At 47.9% G+C, this 8,045-nt stretch overlaps 1 protein-coding gene across 1 annotated transcript in view; it reads left to right on the top strand.

The window, feature by feature from the left end:
- Window positions 1–5,923: 5,923 nt before the first annotated feature.
- Window positions 5,924–8,045, top strand: part of ANXA4 (annexin A4) — a 67,674-nt gene continuing 65,552 nt past the window's right edge. The window contains exon 1 of the mRNA XM_045884855.3: window positions 5,924–6,201. The gene's annotated coding sequence lies outside the window, so the exon portion shown is untranslated. The remainder of the gene's footprint in view (window positions 6,202–8,045) is intronic.

The following is an 8,045-nucleotide window of genomic DNA, read 5'->3' as shown; positions in this document are numbered from 1 at the left end:
AATCTATGCTGGAAATAATTGTCTCTCAGAATTGTAAAGGCATTATTCCATAGTCTTTCAGTTTGATGTGTTGTTATGGAGAAATCTGATGCCATTCTGGTTCTTGATCCTTTGTATTGTAGGGGCCAATGGCAGGTTGCTCCAAGATGGGCTGCTTTGGCAGGAACATTATTTTGAGTTCAAAGCAACCAAAACCCAGCTGATTTAAGAAAAGCTCTTTACCTCCCCCTCAGCTGCCTGCCTGTACCAGGAAGAGAGCTATTAACAAATTCCTCTTTACCTAAGAAACTTACCTACATAATAGGGCAACTTTTGTTTTCCAAACATCTCCTCTCACCTTCCTGCTAATGGTCTTTCTCCCTTTGTATCCTCAGACCCCTACCCCTCTTCTTAGCTCATATAAGTGTCATGTAGCCTCACTGTCTTTGGAATTTCCATGTCTGTGTGGATTTCCTGTATGAATGCTATTAAATTTGACTTTCTGTTGTTAATCTGTCTCATGTCGATTTGAACCGTAGTCCAACTAGAAAGACCTTGAAGGGCAGAGGAAATTCTTCTCCCCTGACAGTATGCAACCTCATTTTTCCCTCTGGGTGCTTGTCAGATCTTCTCTATTTCCCCAGTCTTCTGAAATGTTATCATGATATACCTTGATGTGATTCTGTTTTTGTCCATTGTGCTGGGCTCAATGAGCACTTTCAATGTGGAAACTCAATCTGTAAGCAGAAAGAATTAGGGGTCTTCAGAAAAAGACAGACATAGATTTCTCGACATAAGAAAAGTAATTTTAGGCCCCCCACCATCTTGTGAAAGAATGTAAGATCAAACAGCCACTATTAGGCCAGGAGATAAGCCTAATCATATCAGGGACAATAAATAAGTGGTAAAACTCCCAGGGCTAATTCAAAAGTGAAGATTGACTTGTTGTAATTCTTAAATTATCTTTGCAGGATCTTAAATTTCTTTGAGCGCTGAGATAGCAGACCAACTGGAGCCAGAGAATTAATGATGCTGACCCTTGCCAGCTCTTGTGACTTTGACCTGGAATCTATTACCTTTTTGTTTTTTTAATTTAAATTCAAGTAGCCAACTTATAGTACATTTTTAGTTTCAGATGTTGGACTCCATTCCCTTAAGATGACTTTTACCCCAAATCCCTGCCTAATTCCTCATTGCATAAGCCCTTTCATGAATATGTATGAGCCTGTAACTTAAAACTTCCCCCCCATTGTTCTGGGAGACACTACTTTGGGAAATATCCATCCGGTGTTCTCCTTTACATGTTGCAAGTAAAACACTTCCTTTTCCTAGTCTTCGGGCTTGGTTGTGTCTTTTGGCTCGACAATCACCGAGAGGCAAAGCCGGTTTCGGGTAGCAATATCCTGTAGTTCTAAAAATGTATAATTGGATTATTTAATTGATTTCTTTTCTGTTTCCCAGGTGTCTTGGGCTGGCTTTCAAATATTCTTACCTCTTTCTCTCCTTTTTGCCTTTTGTCTACACATCCTAGGATATTTCATTAACTTTGTCTTCCTACCACTGTACTGAGTTTTTCATTTTGTTATCATATCTTTAATTTACAAGAGCTCTGGTTCTCTGGGTGTTCATTTTTTAGAGACTCTGTTCTGGTTTTTATTCTAATTCTTTTTATTTCTCAAAGGAAATTGATAATGGATTTTTAAGTTTTCCTCTCTCCAGATACTCTGTTTCTTTGAAGTTTCTTTTTTCCTGTTCTGATTTATGTCAGATTCTTCTCTTAAATTCTGATGACGTTCAGCTGTCTGTTCTTATTGAAGAGTGCCAGATTTAGCAAAACAAAACAAAACAAAACAGGACATGTAGTTAAATCTGAATTTTAGATAAACAATGTTTAGTATAAGTGCATCCTGTGCAATATTTAGGACAATACTTATGGCATAGAAGTATTCTAGGGGCGCCTGGGTGGCTCAGTCGTTAAGCGTCTGCCTTCAGCTTAGGTCGTGATCCCAGGGTCCTGGGATCGAGCCCCACATCAGGCTCCCTGCTCCGCAGGAAGCCTGCTTCTCCCTCTCCCACTCCCCCTGCTTGTGTTCCCTCTCCTGCGGTCTCTCTCTCTGTCAAATAAATAAATAAAAATATTTTTTAAAAAAGAATTATTTATTGTTTATCTGGAATTCCATTTAACTAGGTGTCCTCTATTTTATCTAGCAACCCTAAAAGTGAGATCTTAAATGCTGCCTGGACGCTATGTGCAGGTGGGTAGGACTTCACTAGGATAAGTTCACTAAAGGGTCACTCTAGTTCATTGAGTACCTGATGATCTCTTTAGGTCTTTACTCTCCCCAAAGAAGAACATTCCAAACTCCATGTTCTGGCTGCCGTGTTAGAGAAACCACATAAGGAAGAATACTGACCAGCTCAGGATTCATCATTAAGTTTCATATAGATACTCAATTTCAGTACAATTGCTGTTTAAACAGAAAACCACAGGCCCAAAATGGCATCACTTAGGATGAGGCCCCAAGTCATTAAACCAAGACCTAATACCTAACCTGACTGCAGTTCCATGCCGCCCCCCCCCCCCCCCCCCCCCAGTTACTGGGGATTCTACACACAGAAAAAACCCGGTGTTTTTATTAAGTATATGTAACCACTTTCAGAAGCACTTGGTGTAGCAAGACCTGCACAGTCTGAGAAATTCTGCCATACTATGTTGCTTCCTGGCTTGACCTACTCTGGGCTCAGGAGCCCCCTTTTCTCAGGTCTGCTAAGTCAAGGATCACCTGTCTCTCTGCTTTCTAACTGCCGAAATTTCGTTCTTTTTCCTCTCTTGTTACCTTGTTCTTGTACATTCCCCCCCAGGAATGTAACCTTTAACCAGCCATGGAATTCCCTGATCAGCACTAGGAAATTTACTGATAGACCCCTTCTGTTCCCCTTAGGAGGGCAACCTTGTCTAAAACAATGGATTCTTTGCTAATAATTTCCTTTTTTCCACTCTCTCCCTACCTTTAACAACCTTTCCCTTTCTGTAGCCCTTTGGAGTTCCCCTCTACTTGCGAGACAGGATGCTGCCCGATTCATGAATCGATTAATAAAGACAACGGGATCTTTAGAATTTACTTGGCTGAATTTTTTTATTTAACATTGCCAATTTTTTGTTAGTACCCCCATTCAGGGATGGAGACTAATTCCCCTTGCCTTGAACCTGGGCTCACCTTAGTGACTTGCACGACCTATGGGATGTAATGGAAATAACATGCAGGGGCTTCTAAGCCTAGGTATTAAGAAGCCGAGTAACATCTACCTGCATCTCTTAGCCTGAGCCTCCAGGTAGGAAATCCGACTACCCTGAAACTGCCATGTGGAGAGAGCATGCTTACTTAGATGCTCTGGTGGCCAGTGCCCACTGAGACCCATCTCCCAACTCACCTTGCCATGATACCAGACACGTGAGTGAATCCTCCAGACTGGTCTGTCAGCTGAATACCACTAAGTGACCTTTGTTGACGTGGTGTGGAACAGAGGATTGCCCAACCAACAAAATCATAAATACCATAAAATGATGGTTGTTTTAAGTCACCAAGTTTTGAGGTACTTTGCGAGGGAGACTTAAATAACTGGAACAATGTGACTACACCCGGAATGCCCCCATTCAAGAGATCCTCTGCTTTATGCCCTCCAGAGAATATGATTTCAATCGTCTGCCGAAGTGGGAGAGGGCGGTGGCCGCAGTGCAGTTACTGGGGATTCTACACACAGAAAAAACCCGGTGTTTTTATTAAGTATATATAACCACTTTCAGAAGCACTTGGTGTAGCAAGACCTGCATAGTCTGAGAAATTCTGCCATACTATGTTGCTTCCTGGCTTGACCTACTCTGGGCTCAGGAGCCCCCTTTTCTCAGGTCTGCTAAGTCAAGGATCACCTGTCTCTCTGCTTTCTAACTGCCGAAATTTCGTTCTTTTTCCTCTCTTGTTACCTTGTTCTTGTGAGATTTTTTGTTTAATCTGCTTTTGTTTTACTTGAATTTCAAGGGAACTGACACGAATGGCGTATGTTTAATCTGCTATCTTTAGATTTTTTTTTTTTAGTTGACAGAGGGAGACACAGAGAGAGAGGGAACACAAGCAGGGGGAGTGGGAGAGGGAGAAGCAGGCTTCCCGTGGAGCAGGGAGCCCGATGCGGGGCTCGATCCCAGGACCCTGGGATCATGACCTGAGCCGAAGGCAGACGCTTAACGACTGAGCCACCCAGGCGCCCCAATCTGCTATCTTTAATATAAAGGCTCCTTTGAGTCTTTAATTTCAACAATGGCATTAATGTTTTTTTCAGATTTTATTTATTTATTTGACAGAGAGAGACACAGCGAGAGAGGGGACACAAGCAGGGGGAGTGGGAGAGGGAGAAGCAGGCTTCCCCCTGAGCAGGGAGCCTGATGTGGGGCTCGATCCCAGGATCCTGGGATCATGACCTGAGCCGAAGGCAGACGCTTAACGGCTGAGCCACCCAGGTGCCCCGGCATTGATTTTTTTTTTTAATACTGTCTTAGATCAGGCTCCCTAGAAGCAGAGGTTCTTGTGTAAGTGCCTTACTTAGTAAGGGCTCATTCTTGGGAAACACTTGTACTTGAGACAGAGCAGGAGATTGCAAAGGAAGAGGCAGAGCACAGATGTGGTTTCTACAGAAATTTAGCTCCAGTCCAAGCCCACAGGAGCTCTGGAATTGGAAGGGTATCACAAATTTATTCCTGGCCTTTTGTACCCCAGAAACTTGGCTTTGGACTGTGGCTCCCCAACCTGCTGTGAGGGCATTTATTAGAGAAAGGGGCAGTTGTGAGCTAGGTGTACCTGCCTGGTAAAGGTGATCTTGGCAGAGTGCATCAGCTCCATTCCCAACCTTTTATTTGTTTATTGTTAGAGTAGCCTAATTGTTAATTTTTAAGGAATGCAATAGTCTCTCTAATCACTCTGAAGACATGAATTTTCCTATTTCATTCTTTTGCATCCTGATTTTGTTTCCTCTAGGTGAGTTCATAAAGTGAAGCTCAGAAACTTTAATTTATCAAAGCAGAGAAAAGGGGCAGAACGAGGTCTAGAATCTAAACCAGTCCGATCCTAAAACCCATGTTCTTTACCATGTCAAACCACCTTCTTTTGCTACATCTTAATGACATGGTTTAATGTCACCTCTCCGGCTTTAAGGGTGTAACAGCCACTTGGATTTTGTTCTACTGGATAGCAAACACACTTCCCCAAGCTACCTACCCTCTGTTAAATAAAATCCGAATTTGCCGGTAGATTCAAAGGATTCATCCTGCAAGCACCAAGCACCTACCAATGTGCTGGAACCGGTACTAGGCGCGTGTGCCAAGACGACCTAGACTCGGTGCCTCCGAGGCCAGAGTCTTGGGGAGGCAGCAACGAACGCATAAACCGGTCTCACCCGGCGTGAGCGCGGCTCCCGGGCCGACCCTAGGGGCTGCCGAGCAGTACCAAACCCTGGTAATTTCCTGGGGAGGAGAGAACGATCTGCGGCGGCTCCGAACTCCTATTCCCAAAGGTCTCCCCAAGGAAAGGGAACTCCGTTTTCCGCAAGGGAGATGGGGTGCTACTGGGAACTTTTCGGGGGTATTTGTTTCAATGTGCCGGCGTGACTTCACTTCCCACTGCTCGGGCCGCAGACTGGGCGAGAAAAAGTGCGGTTCCCCGGCGGGGGGTTGGGGGGGGGTGACTCGCGGCGGGCCTCCGGGCCTCCGCCGGCGCAGGGCGGGTGCGGGAGAGGCTCGCAGCTCCGAGAGCGTAGGGGCGCCCGGGCGCCTGTGACCCGGGGAGTCCAAGTGCTCGGGGTCTGCGGAGGCAGGCGCGGGGCCGGGCGGGGCCGGGCGGGCGACGGGGCCGCGGAGCCTGGACAGCGGGCCGGGTCCCCGGAGGGGCGCGGGCACGTGCGGGGTGCGGCCCCAGGTCCGGGAGCGAGGCTGGTCCCCCGCTGGCCGCCAGGCGTGGCGGTCCCGGCCCCGGGCCCCGGGCCCCAGGTGCGCTTCGCGCCCCCTCCCGCAGGATCTTCCGGTCCCGTGTGCAGAGCGACAACCAGGAACTCGGACTCGGTCTCCACCCCGAAGTGGGGCGGGTCCGCCCGGGATAAGACCGGCTGCCGGGCCCCGGGAAGGGTGTGATCTACGCGGCCGCCGGGGACGAGCTCAACCCGGTCTCGGCGGGAGCGGTAAGGGGCCCCGGGCCGGGGGTCCCGGGCTGGGGGAAGGGGGCGCCGCAGCCTCGGGCGCCTCACGGGGACAGCCCTGCGCCGCGCCCAGGAGGGGGTGCCCGCCGCCTGCCTGCGGGCGGGGCTTGGGCGGCCACCGGGTGGAGCGGGCGCCGGCCGCCCGGGGCTCGCCCGAAGTGGGCCTCGCGCAGGCGGGTATCCCCCGGCACCTTCGGGAAGGAGCCGTTGACACAGCTCGGAGTGCAGACGGGTCGGAGACCGCAGCAGTTTTCTATTGAGTTCTTGTGTCAAGAGCTGCGCTGGCTTCGGGCATTAACAAGAAAGCATTGAGTTAATACTCCCTGCAGCTGACTCAGTCTAATACCTAAGTTTTCTTTTTCGTTCTTTCTTTTCTCCTTTTAAGAAACTTACTCGCTTTTCCTAGTTTCTTACCCTGTCTCTCCTCACGTATCTAATGGCCTCGGCAGAATGGCCGGCTGGCACATGGGAACCTGTTATTATGAGATCTCTGACTTGAGTCTGCCAGCGGCACAGTCTCACTCTTGTCTGGGCTTTGACTCGCGGGAGACTTTGGGGCCAAAGAGACTTTTGCTCTTCAACAGTCTGCCCCACTGTAAGTGCTCCCTGGGTTGATGCAAGTCCACGAGCTGTACTGAGTAACCCACACCTTTCATGACAAGTGGGCATCTGCTCTCTCCAGCTGACCTTGGGAAGAAGGGATAGGGTCACCCCCTCCAAATTATGCATCCCACCTCCTCCTTACATTGCAGGTGACACTTCTGATAGCCAACGCCTAGCTCTTTCCTTACCAGGGAGTTCTCAGAAGACACAGAGGTGCAAGAGCAAGCAGGAGGGGAAGGGAACAGGAATGAGATGGGTAATCACAGCCACCCAAGACCTGCTTCCTTCCCAGAGCCCAGCCCTATCTGGTCAAGGCCAGATCCCTTAGATTCAGCTCAGGCCAGATTTCTGTTGTTTTGGGGGAAACACACACACACACACACACGTGACTGTTAGATCAAGGGCATCTATGAATTTCCCTCCTAAATATTTTTATATTTGGCTAGGGATATTTTTTCTCTGAAAGCAAGTAGGAGAGTAACATGCAGTCAAATCGAAACACACCAGCCCTCAGCATCTGAGGAATGAGCCCCATGGCCATCCTCAGACTCATATCCTTTGGCCCATTTCTTTATGTCTAACCACTCATTTGTTTTTCCCCATCTTGATCCTCTGCTTGTCCATGAAGCCCACTCTTCAAGAATGAGTACAGGGCACTGCCAGGGAATACCTGAAGCTTCAGAATAAACCAAGGGCCTGGGGGGTGGGGGTCAATTATACCTCGATCTTTGAGATTGAAAACATCTGCTAAAACAACCAGGTATATTTTAGAGTAGAATTCAAAATTTGTACCTTTTTAATATAAAACAAGAAACTTAAAATTTTTTTTGCTTGGGGTTTGGGCTGTGATTTGGCCCATCCCTAGCCCTTGAAGGTTTGCTTTCACTACCGTTAGGGCTACTGTGGAGGCAGTTTGATGGGTGCTGCCATGTCCTACCTGGAAGGACTTTGAATAACAGTCGTCCTTGGTTACTCATTTAATAGTGATTTCAACTTGAGGTAGGGTTCCTAATCTTGTTTACAGATGAGGTGGGTGTGGGGACACGTTAATGGCCCTAAATTCTTGAGGGGCTTGGCATGTGGACCAGAAAATAAACTCATTCCTTGTGGTTGGGCAGAGCTGTGTTGGATGGCGGGTTCTGTTGGATGTAAGGTGTGGCTTTTGAATCCCCTAGGCTGGGTGGACTTGGAGATGGAGAGCTTTCTCAGCAGAGGTGTCTAGG

The sequence above is a fragment of the Mirounga angustirostris genome, unplaced genomic scaffold (genome assembly GCF_029215605.1).
Source record: "Mirounga angustirostris isolate CCGP_5_RB_7025 unplaced genomic scaffold, mMirAng1.0.hap1 SCAF_10, whole genome shotgun sequence".
Taxonomy (NCBI): Eukaryota; Metazoa; Chordata; class Mammalia; order Carnivora; family Phocidae; genus Mirounga; species Mirounga angustirostris.
This window is presented reverse-complemented; position numbering and strand designations above follow the sequence as displayed.